The following is a 17,945-nucleotide window of genomic DNA, read 5'->3' as shown; positions in this document are numbered from 1 at the left end:
TTCTGAGTAGAGTGATGGCAAAGAGCTGAACCTCAGTGTTTGCCTTTTGTGACTCTGAAGTTGCCTATGTCTGTCACATGGTGAGACAGAGCAGTGGGACATGTTCCATGTACCCCAGAGGCCTAATCAGGGACCTGAGGGTTTCTGGGGAGATGCAATACTTAGTCTCTATTCACCAATCCACTTCCTTCTGCCAGCCAAGACCCCTTGCTTGCATGCTGAGTCATGGATGATTTGTGCATCCTCAGCTTGTGCAGGTCTGAGAGCATCATTCTTCCTTTTGCATTTTCTATAGGTAGAAGATTACCTAGAGAAAGGGGCTTCTTGGATTATACCACTACATGTGAGTTTTGCACTCTGCCCAATATGCAATTGGGAAATGAATACAAAATTTAGGTGAAATTTGCAAGGTAAATTTGCATGGGCTCAATCAGCTCAAGGAAAGCAAGACCAAAGACAGCAACTTAGAGGAAGAAATAACTTATACTCCTTGCCTACAAAAGGAATATACTAGATTCTTCCAGTTCTGATGGGTTGGCAAACCTCCTCTGCATTGACACCATGATTTCAAAACAGCTCACCCAGTTTGCTGCAGCTGTGTACATTACAGAGTCAATGTTTGCAGCTCAGCAAAGATGCACTGAGTAGGCTTCTGTCTAACTCCTAGGTGCACAGCCAAGCACTTACCCAGAGGAAAATCACAGAAAATCAGAGTTCAATTGCACTTCTGGGGTCTCAGAAGAGCAACTGATTGATTTATGCTGTTGGGTTTTGCTTGGCCTTCAATGCTGCAAGAGCCCAAATGATGATGATTATTAATAATTATAATAATTATATAATCAAGATCTGAGTGAAAACATTAACTTGTTACTGGCAGAATACTTCCTAGGCCAAAAGGAAAGGAACTCTGATCTGTATTTAGCCTTGTAAGATCCAATCCTGAAACATAAAGGAGAATAGATGTAGCAATAAAGGCTGTCTGAGTTTCCAAGTCAGAGATGCAATTCAGTTAAATTACAGTTTCAGCCCCTTGCCCTTCCTGGAGATAGTCCACTGGGAGAACTAAAGAAATCAGCAGCTTCATCCCCATGCACAGGAAAATAGCTCCAAAAGACGGTGAGCCTGCAGGTAGAGGTGAGCAAACAAAACCCAAAGTTACTGACTAGTTAAAGGACAAGCCTAGTTACTGCAGCAGATTTATCCCACTGCCCAGGAACCTGAGCATTCTTGTGGATGACTGGAGCTGGGGGCCTGGAGGAGCTCCTCTCATCCTACACTTCTCCAGAGTGGGAGCCTCATGTGAGAGATGGTCAGATCCTGCTGCAGGGATCTGCAGCAATCTGGGCCCACTGTGTTATTTTCCCACTATTTGCCACAGCAAAGAAAGACAAGAAGCAAATCCCACATGGTTTTGTCTCAGCTGGTAATGTTTCTCACTCAATAGCATTTCCAAGAGAGAGAGAGACTGAGCAGGGACCTCTGTCAGTGAATCAGAAAATTAATATCTTCCCCTCAGTATATCTTAAATCTTCATCTTAACATTTTGCTGTTAGCATTTTTCCATGTTGACAGTTATATTGCTGGAACACTTCTAGCAGATACCTGAGCACTTTGGAAAAACCCTTCTGGCCACACAGCCCTTAAAATATGTCCAAGTTTTCTAACTAGTGGAGTGGTTTGTTAAAGTGGATGGAGAATTTCTTTAATGAGCACAGAAGGAAATAATAATAACAGGGGGGAAAAATCTTGTTATGTGCCAAGGTCAGGCCAAAACAACCTGATCAAATCTGACCCTGGATAAGACATGGAAATATTAGGTATTGTAAAAATAAGAGAGTTCAGATACCTGAGGCAAATCACTCTTGTTACACCTTCCCTGTAGTTCCCCCTAAGAATGGAAAAAATGTATGAAGCTGAATTACCTGACAATTTCAAAGCATGCTGAAACCCAGGGGAATCTCTGGCTGCCTTCTTAAGTGGCCTGACAAACTGCTCTTGGCAAAGGAATAATTACAATGCACAGGTGACTACTCATCCGTGCGTAGGGTAGGCTGTGCCCAGAGCTCAGGGGTTTTCAGAACAGATACTGTTCAAATGCTCCTGGAGGGACTGGGAATGCAGGCTCTATGGAAAGGCAATTAAATTTGTTTCCTACATCTATTAGTCCCCCAGGAGCAGCCCTAAACTTCAGTGATGTGGAACTTTATGTTGTATCCTCCAAGCAAGGTAGCTTCAGTGTGCCAGCCAGACTGCCCAGCGTGGTCATACTCATGGGGCCGAGTCCTTGAGCCTCCTGTGTGCTCACCTGCCTTAATATGACTTGCTCCCACCATGGATAAAATTCAGCTTGACAGCAGGAAATCTACTGAGATAGATTTTGGATGGAGCAAATAGCTGTCCATCACTAATGACACGTAATCCCACATCACACGGAGTGATGTAGGTGTGGCTGTGCATCAGTGTGCATCGGTGAGGGTCACCGTGGCTGTCCCCAGCCTTACGGGAGCTGAGAAGCTGAGCTTCTCCCGTTGGTTAGGAGGAGCAGTGCTGGACCCTTGAGCAGCAGCCAGAGGAGCCACATGACCTATGGTTGCCTAGTAAACATTTCTGCACATCACAGCCTATTTGCACACATTGGGCATGACTGTTTCCAATGAGATGCCATCTGGAATAAGAACAGGCAACTTCGAGCACGTATTTGAGCATTCAGACAAGTTTAGAAAGCAGACAGGAACGTGGAAGTTAGCATTCAGATATTTCCTGAGCTCTTATACCTAGAAGACAAATGCTCCAGCTAAACAGATTGTGCCCTGTTAAATCAAAGCGGTGCATTGACAAAAGCTTAGCCCACAAGGTGTCATCTGGATCATCATTATACAACAGCATGTCCATTGGCTATGGATATTCTCCCTGCATCTTAATAAAAACATGAATGCCTTGCTACCTTCCTTGCCTGCCCCAGCCACAGAGAGGGACTGGTTTCATAGGAGGGCAAACGAGCACATTGAGATGCTGGGCTCATTGCGTGTGCAGTGGGCTTTTGCTCAGGGGTGCATCTGTGCTCACACAGCACCAAACACAGCAGGGTCCTCATCCACCTCTGGATAACCCAAATAAATAGCTGATAATCTACTAGCTCTTTGAAAACTGACACATGAGGTAAAGCCAACGTCTGTTCTGATTCTCAGGTACACTAAAGCCATTTTAAGCAGCTGTGGCAATAGAAAGGGCTTCATAAGTACAGCAAATTATATTTATAGCCACTTCAGGGAAATGTTCTTAGACCTCTCTTCCTTCAGTTAATCGATGGACATTTAACTTAAGATATTCAATACCACTGCAAAAACTACACCAGATTCTCCTTCCTTGTATATTCATAGCTTCAAGCCACGTTGACTTGCAGTTTTCTCAGTTTGGGGACCCTTAGACATTCGCCAGTACATTAAAGCTTCCTGGGAATTGACATGTTCTTCTTTCATTGTAAATCAGAGCTGCCTGGTGCTTACAGGCAGCAAAACACTGCTCTGGTGCAAAAGGAGAAGAGATGGCAGTCTTGTTGAGAGAGAGAGGCTAAAGAACATAAGCTTTTCAAGGACACGTTGCATAGCAGAGGAACGTGGTTTTGGTGTATTTATCCAAATTTATAATGTGCTTGTCGTCATGGTATCTAAGCGTTACATAATGGGTTTAAAACAAGAGCAGTGGCCTGGGGCTGTCGTTTCAACCTATTTGGGTTTTGAAGGCTGAGGTGGGATGGGAGAGATAGAGCTGTGCACAGAGATTTAAAAATCAAGAAGGCACTTTTAACTCATTCACAGCCAGATGTTGCCCCTCTTTTGCCAAAGCCAGGTTTGCTTGTTGCAAAGCAGAGTAGGTCTGACCCTCATTGAGCAGTGCCAGGGAGAGACAGACGTGAACTGGAAGATATGGGGACACAGGTGGGAATTTCCTTATCCCCCATTCCCACTCTGAGTACCCTGTGGCAGTTCAGGATTTGTCAACACAAGCAAACCAATCTAGGTCTCTCTCTGCCAAGATAAAAGAGTGGGAAAAGAAAAATCAAAGCCTATTGATGGTTTCTGGTGCTGACGTTCCAGGCAAAGAGATGTTTGCATGTATCTATGGTAAGAAGCTGGCTCCCAGCCCTGGACCTCCAGCACCCCAGCCAGAGCAGTTACAAGAGCACAGGGCATCAGCCATGCCTGAAGAAGGGATTTTTCTGGCAACCCTAGATGTCAATGCCCTGTTTTCTGGGGCTCACATTGCAGCTACCTCTTGGAGGCATGTATTTGTGTGCAGAGTTGTGGCATGAGTCTCTTGTGCTCACCACTGCTTCTGGGTGTCCTGTGTTTGGAAAAGAACATTACCATGGTGAGGCACAGTGCCATTAGATCCTTTCAGCTGTCTTCCTCCCACCCTCCAGCTTGCTCCTTCCTGGATCTCTCCCCAGTTCCCAGCTCTTCATTTCTGTTTCTCCTCCATGGCTGGAGCAAGGGGAGGGCATGGGGCTCCACACGGTGGGACCTGCTTTCTCCACAGCACTTGGCCAGCCAAATGCATCTGCAACACTCCCTTGCTTTGCACTGGTCTCAAGAATCTGCCATTGGGTAAAACAAACCCTCAGGCCTAATGCCAAGGTGCCACCAGGAACATTAACCTTTCCTTCTCCCATTCAATTAAAAAAACCTTTTCAACATTGCTACACCATGAAGGCTGCATGCACTAAATCCAGCCAGCTCACACTCCTCCATAGTTGGAGCAGAACAAACTCTCTTTCCTCCATCTCCAGCTGCTGGCCAAGTTTTATTGTCCTTTTACTGGGTTTTCTCCAGCTTTTGAGCAGCCTTTGAGGACACACAGATTGGAGCCTGGCTCACAAGCTGTGCAGGGCTGGGCTCCTCAGCACACCTGGTGCTTCACTAGTGCTCCCTGGTACTGCCACAGCTGCCTCCCAAACACAGCGTCTCAGCAGTGTCTCCTCACCCTTCCCATCCCTCTGTCCCCCATTATCAGAGAGACCTGGAAGTTAAACCAAACATTTTTGTTTGTTTGTTTTTCCCTGTCTGAAAACATTTGTGGATCAAAATTGCACAGAACAAGACTGGAATCAGAGAAAACAACATTTCTATGCAATGGACATTTTGAGCAGCTTCCTCTCCCCCCAGTTCCTTCACCTGTCTTCTTTCATGTAAATATAGTTGTATGTGATCCTTTGATTCATCTGAGTGTGATATGACTGTGTGACTACAGCAACACATTATACTATTCATTGAGACTAATGTATTCCATAATCCACACTCCATTACACTGTTTAGGTGGTAAAACCACAACGTGACTTTTGCACATCCACGCCTTCGAGGCAGTTGGTAGAATTTGGGTGGGAGGGGGAATTAATCTTCCAGAAGCAGTGTTGAAATGTTGCCTTTTCTTTCCACCCATAATTAAATTAAGCATTCAAGCATTAACATTTCCTGCATGATGAATATTGTCCAGCCCTAATTAAAATGCGCTTCTTTCAATGGGAGATACTGTGTAAGTTAACTAAATGCCTGTTGTTTTTATTATGTACTCTATTACACATTTATTATACATACATGTATATAATTCCATGTAGTGTCTGGTACTGTCCTATTCATCTGAAGTTGTTTTCAGCATTGTTAACACCACTAAAGAGCAGTTATACTTGTTGCGTAGGCAGGTTGTTTTCCTTTTAGCACAGATCCTTTGTGCACAGGTCCTTTGTGCTTTGTCCTAAACCCACTCCTGCATGAAGCCTCACAGGCTACAGCATTGCCAGCCAAACCCTTTTGAATTTTGGGGTGTGGATCAGTCTCTTCTCCCAAGTAATGAGTGACAGGACGAGGGGAAACAGCCTCAAATTGCACCAGGGGAGGTTTAGAGTGGAGATTAGGAAACACTTCACTGAGAGAGTTGTTAGACACTGTCTCAGGCTGCCCAGGGACATGGAGCAGTCCCCATCACTGGAGATAAAGATGTGTACGTGAGGTGCTGAGAGCCATGGGTTAGTGGTGAGCTTGGCAGTGTGAAGTTAGTGGCTGAACTCAATGATCTTAAAGATCTTTTCCAACCAAAACGATTCTAGGATCCTCTGCAGGGTGGTGGCTGGGGGGGATAGCAGGAGCATTGTCACATCCTCTTCCTGCTGAGCAGTGGCTAAATGGCTTCTGGAAGCTCGAGCAAGAAGATACTACAGAGCTGAAAAACTTGCCTGAGTAACACAGTCATGCTGTGCTTTGGTTGCCCCATGTGAGTGCCTCTCCTAGCGCTGGCTGAGGCTTTGGCAGTAGTCATAAAATAATGCTGTGGTATTAGTGAAGTCTTTTGACAAAAGCAGAGATTTCTCAAGTGTTAATGAACTTTCCTGGAGGAAGCTCTTCTGTTTGGTGGAGATGAGGCTTGCTCTGCTGCCTGTCTCCTGTTCAGTCTTCTTGGCTTTCCTAGTAGAATGGGATTGATGATGCTGGAGGTCATAGGATCGTAGAAGGGTTTGTGTTGGAAGGGACTTTTAAAGGTCATTTAGTCCAACCTCCCTGCAATGACCAGGGACATCTTCAAGTAGGTTTTGCAGTGAGGGCTCTGGCAGGAGTAGCCCTGCAATGTCACTGTGCTTGATGTCACAGAAAGAAGTATTTTTCTTTTGCTTCACTTTTTTTCAGAAGTTAATTTGTCAAGCACCAGGGGAAATTGTTGCACTTAATATGGTGCAGCCTCAGGACGTGGAGTGGCCTTGGGAAATAGGCTCATGCTGGGTTTAATTCTCAACTCAATACATTGAAACCTTCTTTAAAAGTCAGCACTGTGTTTCACTCCTATTCCTTCTCTCCTGCCTGCTGTCCTGGGACCCAGCATTGCTGATGGCAGAGCCCTTCTGCAGCTCAGTGTCACATTGTGTGCTACGAAGCCTGAGTGAGCCCAAGGCATCCTCAGCACAGAGCTTGTCCCATGCTTGCCACCTCTCTCCTGCCTCCATAGCATGGTACCCCAGGGGTCTTATGCTGCTGGGGTAGGCAGTTCCATGGTCCTCCTCTCTCAAAAGTTTGTCTGTTCAAATGAGATCTCACCTCAGCCTGGCTTTTTGATCTCCCTCTGGCAGGAGGAAAGGATGTGGAGTGCCCCCAAAAGCCAAAGCCCTTGGCTTGCAGAAGAAAATGCCTCTGCTCCTCCATCACCCAGCAGCATGGGGCATACCATACCTTCCCCATCACTCAGTCCCTCCTGCCTTTGTCCTCCAACCCATCTTACCCCCAGACCCCCAGCATCCTGGCTGGCACCACGGTGAAGGGCAGGACTGTGCTCGCTGCTTTCGGCTGTACTGCCTGGCAGAAGGGATTTAACTTAAAAATTGCTTGTTTGTGCTCCTGCTAGGTGATGTTTGGGATCGCAACCAAAAGTATAGAACTAACACAGGAGGGGGGGGATCAACCAGCAGTATTTCAAAATGATGGGTTTTTTTCCATTCTGCTGTTCACATCAGAGCTTTGCTCTGAACCTCCACATCTCTTCTGCTCTGAATACCAATCAGTTGTAATACAAAGCATCAGTCATAGCAAAACTCTGCTACAGAACATATATCTGCATACAGCAACAATCCTTCAATCTCAATGAAGTCTTGTACAGGAAACCTGTTCCCCTTCTGCTCAACCAAGAGCAGGGAGGCAGAGATGAACTTTAGAGTGAAGACCTCGATAAACTGGACATTTTGACATTCATTCCTGGACCAGGCAGGTACATGGATGTGGCTAATGGGCTTTCAGCATTCACTCCTGATTTAGAGAGCCTGCAAAAAATGTCCCTGAATACCAACACAGATGTTACTTCTACCCCTGAATATAAATTCCCCAACTATTATTAGAATTGTGCCAAACATGCTTAGTTGGAGGGTAAAATCCAGTTTGTTCTTGATGCTTTCCAGACACAGCAGAGATGGAGCTTGCCTCAAAGGGACTGGAATCATTTTAGGTGGTCTTGTAGTAGGATGGTGCCCAAGTATAACATGTACAGAAGGGCTGTAGCTCTCATGACAAAACAAAATGTTGAGGATTTTTTTGGATGTCTCTCATCATATTCTGGGGGCTCAAGGACCCAAGCAAGGAATTCATAAATAGAAAGTGTTTCCCTTCTTCTCCTCTACTGCTCCTGCTGGTAAGGACCACTGTACCCCATGCCTGTACCAGGGCTGATTCCAGGATCAGTGCTGGGGAGAGGGCCCTACTATTTGTGCAGCAGGCAGCTCTTTTCTACCAAAATGAAAGATGCTTTATCTCATTGAAGTGGTGTTTGCAGCCTTCTTTGCCATGGATAGGTAATTGCACAGGAAAGCTCTGTGAAGGGAAGGAACATCTCTTTTGTGCAGCCAGCTAAACTTCTTGCAAAAGGCATGTTGTTCAAAACTTTGCCTGGGGAGGTTCAGACTGGACATTAAGAAGTATTTCTGTATCAAGAGGATGGTCAAACACTGGAACAAGCTTCCTAGAGAGCTGGTGGATGACCTGTGCCTGTCAATGTTTGGACAATGCCTGAATAACAAGCTTTAACTTATGGGCAGCCTTGAAGTAGTCAGGCAGTTGGACTAGACGATCGTTGCAGGTCTCTTCCAGCTGAAATTCCTATTCTATTCATTTTATTCTACTCTATTCTTTTCTATCCTATACTATACTTACACTATTCTGTGCCATTCCATTCCATTCCATTCCATTCCATTCCATTCCATTCTCTCTACAGTAATAAGACAGAAGCAGCATGTCTGTTGCAAACATCCAGCCATGGCTGCTAATTTCAGATCTGCAAGGAAGACCATATTTCTTTTCTGAAGAAAAGGGGTTAATGTGATCTTTCACAAGGAAAAAGGGAGCATTAAATAATTGAGATGAGACATGGTTTCAGCATGGTCAGGTCTGAAGTGAGCAGAGCAGAGCAATGCAGGAGCCATGTGGAGTTTCTTCCTGGAGTTCGAAACACAGAAGGAAGAATGTATAGGCAGCCGTGTTTTCTCTTTGAGCTGAAGAAGTTATTGGTTCAGATAGTACCATGGCCTAAAGTAAAGAGATGACTCACCCCTCTTAGTAGTTTTAAAGTATCATTGGGGATTATATTTTTTTTAGGAACCAGATTATCAGCTGTGAGTAGCAGGGAGTTGGGTGAGCTGTAAGATCAATGTTGCTAAGAAATTCATGCACTAGGTGGAATGAACTCACTGCAGAGAGAAGAAATAAAGTAGCCATCCAGGAACACTGCACAGCAAGCAGCATCACATGCTTTCAGGCACTCTCACACCTTCAATGGGTGCATTTTGAAAAGCTCGGTTTGGAAGAATGGGGTTTATTTTTTGTTTTCCTCCCTAAGGCAGGGTGACAATCTAAATTATCACTCCTGGGGGCAGCAGATAAAAAACAATCTTGATTCTTTTTCTGCCTTTCCTTCTGAAAGTACCTGTGGTAGATGGAAATTGCATTTTCCACTGGCCTAGGAGAAGCCTTAATGCCCCATTTACCCTGAGAGAATGTGGCCTTCCTAACCTTTGCTCTTAACCACATAGCCATAGGGTAAACCAGAAATAGGAGTAGAATCGTAGAATCACAGAATAGTTTGGGTTAGAAGGGACCTTAAAGATCATCTGGTTCCAACTCCCCTGCCATGAGCAGGAACACTTTCCACCAGGCCAGGTTGCTCAAAGCCCCATCCAGCCTGACCTTCAACACTCCCAGGAATGGAGCATCCACAACCTGTTCCAGAGCCTCACCACCCTCCCAGGGAAGAACTTCTTACATCTAGGTCTACCCTCTTTCAGTTAAAGCCACTACCCCTTCATCTCCTCTCTCTGGTGAGCAGTGATAGAACACAAGGAAATGGAATGAAGCTGTGTCAGGGGAGGTTCAGCTGGGATGCTTAGGAAAAGGCTCTTCACTGAGAGGGTGGTTGCTAGAATAGACTCCCCAGGGTCACAGCACCAAGCTGCCAGAGTTCAAGGAACACCTGGATGATGTTCTTTGTCCTATGGTTTAGTTTTAGGTAGTCCTGTGAAGAGAAAGAATTTGGACTCGATGATCCTTCTGAGTTGGAAGGGACCCAAAAGGATCATCGAGTCCAAATTCCTTCTCCTCACAGGACTGCCTAAAACTAAACCATAGGACAAAGAACATCATCCAGGTGTTCCTTTCCTGCTCTACCTCTGTCTTAGAATCACAGAATTTCCTATGATTCTAAGACAGAGGTAAAGAAAATCACCAGGTCTTACTCATCCCAAGATCAATGGCTGAAACAGGGCAAGGGTCCAAGGACTACAAATCTGGCAGATCCTCCAGTGCTGTACTGCAGCAAGAACTGAGATGCCTGAGAGGACACTGTTGCTTGTGATGGAGTTACTTTCAGAAGGCAAGGATGGAGAGAATGAGCTGCCCAGGAGCAGCAGGGATCTCACCACTCCCTCCAGTGGGACCAGGCACTGTAAGAAGGGCAGAGACTGACCCTGAGGTAGGTAGCACTTGAGGCCCTGAGCCATGTCATTTGGGAATGATGTCCATTCTTACAAATTCACTACCCAATTCTTGCTTGTAACTCAAGTCTGACCTTAGGTAAGTGCCCTGAGGAAGGAAAAATGCTCACCTGGTCTGTCCAGCAGGACTTGTTAAGATATTTTGGGTATTACCTGTTATAACCTAAAACCCCTCCACCCCTTGTCTGCCATCAGCTAGGGCTGACTTTGCAGTTCTGGCCAGTTTTACTTCCAGCCAGCTGCAGACTAAATTCTAGGTCTCTTTCTACCCTAAGAGCAAAGTAATGCTTAGATGCTGGATTGGATGACATGAGAGTTGAGGTTGTGATTTTAGGCTGATTTTAAGAGAGTGTGGATGCAGCTGACCTTGGGGGCATTGTGTCAGCTCACTTCAGCCAGCCCTGCTTGAACATGCTCGCTCTGTCAGGAACCAATCTCCCTAGAAACTGAGAGTGCTCCTTCTTGCTCGTGCTTTGTGTTGCCCTGAAAGCAGGTCAAAGACAGCAGTTCTCACAGAAATCCCAGTCCCCTTTTCCTGGGCAAACCATGGACTACCACCTAGATCATTTATGTTGGAGAGTCACGTGGGTGTTTTGGATTCTAGGTGGGAACGGGATGGTCTCAGCATTTTTGTTCCAGCATTTTCCTGATCGGTAAAATGCTGCTAGACACAGCCAGCCGTGCCTCAGCTTTCCACAGGGACAGAAAGTTTCCTGCTCTGTGCAGATGATTTGTTCTTTTTTATCACTGTGGTGCCCAGAGCTGGGCCAACGAGACAGGGAAGCTTCTGACTTATTCAAGGGAATCTGTCCAACAAGCATTTCTCTATTGCGGTGCAAAACCCGTGTGGAAGCTTATCAACCTGTGTTCAAAGCAGAACTATCTGCAGTTCGAACTGTTGGGGGGAACACTCTGAGCTCCACAGCTCCAGAACACACCTGTAGCTGGCTTGATAAGGTGTGACAGGTGACATCCCATCCTCAGCTGCTGTTTGGTGTGTGTACCACTGATCCCAGCCCCCTGGGAAAATGTAACGTCCTGATGGCCCCATGGCAGCTGCCAACCTTGCTGCATTTCCCAATGCACAAGCAGAGCCAAACACCTCTCTGCACACCCTTGCCCAAATTCTAAAATGCTCTGTGACTCCCCAATGTTGGTGGGAGACATCTGTCTGCCTCAGGAGCAGGAACACTCAGCATCCCAAGCTCAGTTATACAGGGTTATTTTGCAGGTTGTTTTGCAGGATAGAGGGGAGGGGGCATCAAAACAATCTGACAGATGCTAAAACTGTGCTGGGGCAAGTCTGGCCAGCTAGGATTGGCTGACTCTCCCTACCAAAGAAAGATGAAGCTGGGAACTGACAGTGTTGCTTTTATAACTGACCTCCCAACCAAGAGGAAGTAGCTAGGGTAAAACATATTTCCATTCATTTGGGCAGCACTGAATATATTGAAGGAATTGCAGTCTATTCATGACTTTTGTCAGCTGGGAAAGAGGTTGAATTCATGCAACAAATTATTCAGAAGAAATTGTTTGCCAGACTCTCATTGTGAGCTCTATAGAACAGGGGAGTTGAAATATCAGATACAATTAACTTCATGTTATAAAACCCTTTTGGGATGTAAAGACTAGACCTTGCCAGCCCTGCTGTACTGTAAGGGCCTGCCTACTGATGATTTTAATAGGAACCTGTGTCTGTTCAGCCTGTGTATGTCTGCATAGAGCAAAATCCATGCAAATCCCATGGGGTGTTGTCTAGGATGTGTCTGAGGAACAGAGCAACACCTCAAGCCAGTGCATGTGAGTTTTGACTAGGACTAAGTGTTCCTCAAAGTACTAAAATACCAAGCTCATAAGCTTGATAACTGCTTGATAAGCACTGAAAAGGGTTTTCAAAATGCATTGCAGCTAGCAGGATTTTGCTGAGGGCAAAGCTAGACCATCACCAGTCTTCTTTCCTAATTGGATCCTTGATTACAAGGTCTTGGCTCGATGCAGTTAATAAATCTCTTCAGCACAAGACAGCACCAGCACAACATGGGGTCTGTGGCTGGAGCAGCAGCTCACAATCTGCAGGGTGAAGAAAGTGCAATTGGTTCATAAGCATGAAAAAGCAACAAATCAGATTCAGCTGACACCAAAGTGTCCTACGGAGCCTGTGCCGTTTCACCAGATTGCTCACAGCGGCTCAGAGAATGTGGATCTTGCTGTTTGTGGTGCCCTGTGTTGGACTGTTAATGCAGATTTATGTTCTTGTCAACATCTATTTTTTTTTTTAGCCCATTTCCAGCTTAACTTCATTGGCTGACGTGAAATGTATTTTTAACTATCAGGGGCCTCAGTTAAAAACAAAAATAGTAATGGAAATAATTGTTTCTTTTCCTCAGCTGCCAGGGAAATGAAAAGTCAGTCACACGGCTCTGGATGGAAGCAGTGAGAGAATAAAAGGGGGATGAGTCTGCAGCTGAATAGAAAGCATTTCTCAGTGCATTTTGGAAGGTAAAGTTCACAATAAATGCTCAGAGGCAAATAGCCTGTATTCCTAAAGCAAATCTATGTTGGGCATTTCCAGCATTTATAGTGATCATCAAAGAAGTTTTCAGTGCTTTTAAGATAAATGCCTGTCTAAGAATAATTCCATTTAATTAACCAAATCTGAAACAATGTTTGCATTAGCAACTAGCAAAAGAGAGACACGTGTAACTGAGATTAGTCTCTGAAATCTCACTGCTGCGCTTTAACCACTAAGCCGCTGCTCACTCACCCCCTCCAGAGGGACAGGGGAGAGAACTGGGGGGGGGAAAGGTAAAACTCGTGGGTTGAGACAGAGGCAGTTTAACAGAACAGAAAAGGAAGGGGAAAACAATACAAGAAGAAGGAGGATATACAAAACAGGTGATGCAGAATACAATTGCTCACCACCCACTGACCGATACCCAGCCAATCCTTGAGCCATGGTGTCCCCTGACCAACTCCCCTCAGTTTATCTACTGGACATGACATCCTATGGTATGGAATAGCCCTGTGGCTAGTTCAGGTCTGCAATCCTTGCTATGTCCCCTCCCAGCTTCTTCTGAACCCTCAGCCTGTTGTCAGAGCAGTAGGAGTGGCTGAAAGGTCTTTGACACTAGTTGTCAGCAACTAAATATCAGTGTGTTATCGACATAATTCTCATCCTAAATCCAAAACACAGCAGCACACCAGCTACTAGGAATAAAATTAACTTGATTTCAGCCAAAACCAGGACACTCATACAAAGGAAACTTAATAACATCTGGCACTTCCTCAGCTAGAAAAGAAAAAAAAGCATTAAAAAGCATTAAAGGGAAAAACCAAGAGGGATCCTCCTGAGCTGGGGGCCTTAAGCATAATTCCTCCGGACTTATTCTCTCTTTTTCTGGAACAGCAACTGTGATGGTGACCCTCAGAATAACCTCCAGTGACAATGCAGTCACACAGCCTGTAAACAACAGGAATCAGATTTACTTCATGTCTATACACGTCAAAATATGCAACAAATGCTCTGTAAAACAGCACTACTGTTCATAAACAAGCCATCATTTTGTGCTTTCATCACAGGGCTTGTTAAAGAAATACCTGAGACCGTGGCTGTGAGGTAACTGCAACCAACAGCCTTAGGAAAAGGAAGGTCCTGAAAAGTATTACTTTGTTTTCTCAAGTAACAGAAGTACCCAACATAGGCAACTCATGGAAGTAAGAAGTGGAGGAGCAGACTAAAATAAGGAGGAGGTTAGGGTGGCTGGGACCAAGTGGTGCAGCCCCAAGCTCTAATGGGGTTTAGGAATAAAATCAAATGTTATGATGAGTCCAGTTCATGGAGCTTTTGCAAATGTAAGCTAGGTTTTGCAACCAAGAACACTTTGATCAACCTCCATCATTCTGTGATTCTAGAGCAGCAAAAAGTCTCTGCAAGTGGCAAACCGAAATTTCTTGTACCATGTAAAAGAAGAGGAATGTTAACAATCTCCCTACATTGTAAAGGCTGAATCAGGAACTGAGATTGTCACTTTTCTTGGGGACTCGAGTCCTTTCAAGAGGAAGCTCCTGTGGTTATGCACATGGGCTGGTCTATATGTGGTGTGTTTGGGCAGATAGTGAAAAGCAAGCAGAAATGGAAGCAGTGAAATCCATGTTAAGAGGCAGAGGTAGTTTTAGAGCAGGGTCAAAGTGAATGGAAAGGAAAAAACAGAAAGGCCTCATGATTGCTGGAGAAGCTGAGAGTAGCAAATATCAAGAATTAGGCTTTTTTTCTTTAATCTCACTGAGATGCTCTTTTCCCCGTGGAAAGTCACTGTGATGCTTTTAAACAGGGGCAGGAGGGCAAGGGCATGGAAATTGGGTGGATTTCAATGAGAAGCCCTGCCATGGCAGCTATTTCCTGGGCTGCCTCCTCTCAGGATGGCTCTGCTACACTTTAATTGAGTACAAGACTACCAGGGCCAAGCAAATGAGCAAACCAAGAGAACCAGATACAACCAGACACAACCATTAAAATCAGCAGGCCATTCGCTTTAACATCTGCAGAAGTCTCAACTATCACTGCCAGTCGAGTCTGGAGGTTCTTTTAATTAAACTAAGCAAATTAGAGCAGAGATCTTCAGGAGAAAGCTGCTGCTTGACCTTAGGAAGTGAGAGGTGCAGTAAGGACTTGTGTGCAGGTGGGACAGTGTCTGACAAGTTAGTGGGTGTTGCAGCAAGCTCACTGGTGCCCTTGCAGGATTTGAGGTCTGGCATTTAGCTCCTCAAGTTCTCTGGATGGAGCCAGGTGCCCATATCCATACCTGCCAGTGGGGTACACTGGTACAATTAAAGCAAAAAGTTGTAAATTATAGCTCAGACAGGCATGGTCTCCAGACATTTCTGATCTGTCACAGGGGAAATAAGCACAGGAGACAGGATCTGTAGGGATTTTGCTCTGGGATAAACTCTGGCTCAACAAAATACAAACCAGGAAACAACGTTAAAGGGAAAATGGTTGCCACTGCACAAATCAAGTATTTAGCAGGTAACAGACTGAATGTTGCCTGTGCAAACTTTATTATTCCTCTACCCCCTATAACAGTTGTTGATTGCAATGTCATGAACTGCTTTTTTTCCACAGTGCTAATGTCTCTCTCATGGAGGAAATTAGATTTGTTTTAATTGCATAATATTAAGCTATAATATATTGTTAATGTGAATTCCTGCCAAGCAGCCTGGATGACAAATGCTGAGCACTTGAAAGGGGCCGTGTAACATGATTTGTGACACTCAAGCTGCAAAGGTTTGTGTGCTGTTTAATTGTCTTTGCATGTAGCAGAAAACAGCGAGAAGTATTTGCAATATACAGTACATGGTGGCTGGTGTTATTGAGAGAGAAGACTAATTCTAGACTAGAGCCTGTTGAGATTAGTGCCTTCAAGAGACACCAAAATATGGCACTGTACCCTGATATTTCATGCACCTTTCATGCAGGGTCCACCACAGGATGGATGCCCATGAGAGAAGAAGGTCTAGCAGCTTGGTGCAGGCAGCTCCTTCCAGTTTCTGCACCAAGCCCAGGACCACATGGGCTCCCAAGTGACCAGCACTGGGGCCCAGCAGAGAAGGGGATGTCAAGGTCAATATATTGAAGAAGCATTCAGGAAAATGGAAGATTGATCTCAGTGGTGTGACACCAAATGTCACCCATAGGGCACTTAGGTCCTGTCTCCAGCTCTGTGCTCACATCTAGTGCAAACATGTTGGGTGGATTCCCAGCTGGCTTTGCTTGTCACACCACTATTCATACTGGTGAAATTAGGTGAGTTTTACACCAAACATGGACCCAGTCTCACCCATGGGCAGGAGGAATGGACCCAGGTGCATTTGGATTGGTCAAGGCAGTAATACACAGTTGTTGCCAGCTCACTGAGTAGTTGCTGTTCATCACAGGATTCAGTATTTGGAAGCCAGAGAGTTTGTGCATTCCTGATGGGTGCATTGCATTGTTGTGTGTGTGTGTGTTAGTGGAATCTGAGAAGCAACTGCTTTTCCTGTAAAACATGAGTAAAGAGGAAGTAGCAACTACTTGAGAGTTACCAAATCTGAAGTTAATGAATGGCATTAGAGGCACCCAAAGTCACAAACAGCACTTTGGACTGGGCAAAAGCACTTGGATCCAGAGTAATGCCTCCTAGCTGGTGTAATGTGGGGTGCACTGTAAATATTCACTTTAAAGTAGGTTGCTTCAAACATGAAAGAATGGGAACATGTAGTTGCAAAAACAAAGAATCCTGTTTGCATCTGTGAAGAAAGCAAGTGGGAAAAGCAGAGGCAAAGAAGCCCATGCTGCTGTCAGTCCCTGCTGTGTGCCTTCCATTGAGCACTGTGATGTTTCAGCCTGGATTGCTTCTTCACGCTGCTGCAAGAGTAGGCCAGGCCCAGGGAGGACAAATCCTTCAGGTCTTGCTTCATACTGGAGCTATTTGATGTTAAATTGAATATTAAAAGGAAAAGCAAATGACCCCACTACCCTTTTGCCATATGAGACAGTGCCACGGAATATTCAAAACTTAATGCTTTGTGCTTTTCTGTGGAGAAGAGAGTGAAAAAAGTGTTTCTTAGGCTTTCATTCCCCTGTGCCATGGCAAGCCTCTCCCCATCCCTTACATCACAGAGCACAGAATAATGGAGGTTGGCTCTGAAAAGCTCAAGTGCAACTCCCTGCTCTGAGCAGATCCAATTACATACGTTTGCCCAGGGCTGCATTCAGCTGAGGTTTGAAGACCTGCAAGGGTGGCAATCCCACAGTCACCCTGGTCCCTGCTCCAGTACACACATATGCATAAAGGGAAAATCCATTTCCCTGCAGATTGGAGAGTCTCAGAGGTACAAATTTTCAACCATGGCATTATCCCATAATAATATCCAATCCATATTTTTTCCCCACAAAATCAGAGTGTGAAAACAAGGTCAGGAAATAAAAATAGATGAGATCAAGTATTCCAAAATATGAAGTGAATAACATTTTCACAGAATGGTAGGGGTTGGAAGGGACCTTTAGAGATCATCCAGGCCAACCCCCCTGCAGAAGCAGGGTCACCTAGATCAGGTCACATAGGAACAGGGTATATTTTTTGTCAGACACACACAATTCTCACAAGCTTTTTCTGCTTTGACAGAAAAGTATGTTTCTAAGGGTTATTGCCTGGTCTAAACTTTTCCAGCTAGCTCTGCTAGACCTTTGCTCAGTGGTACTGTGTGATGGGGTCCTGGCATACCACCCAATGCCATACTCTTAACTAGAGCTCTGGAGTAAGAGCTTCTGGGCATGTGTTCAGTTCTTTAACCCCTGTACTGACTTCTCTGTTGCCATTGAAACGTCTCTAACCAAGACCCACTGATCTGGCAATGGCAGAACTAGGGGATTGCTCTATCCACTGTGTAGTTT

This window comes from Colius striatus, chromosome 2 (assembly GCF_028858725.1).
Source record: "Colius striatus isolate bColStr4 chromosome 2, bColStr4.1.hap1, whole genome shotgun sequence".
NCBI classification, from domain to species: Eukaryota; Metazoa; Chordata; class Aves; order Coliiformes; family Coliidae; genus Colius; species Colius striatus.
This window is presented reverse-complemented; position numbering follows the sequence as displayed.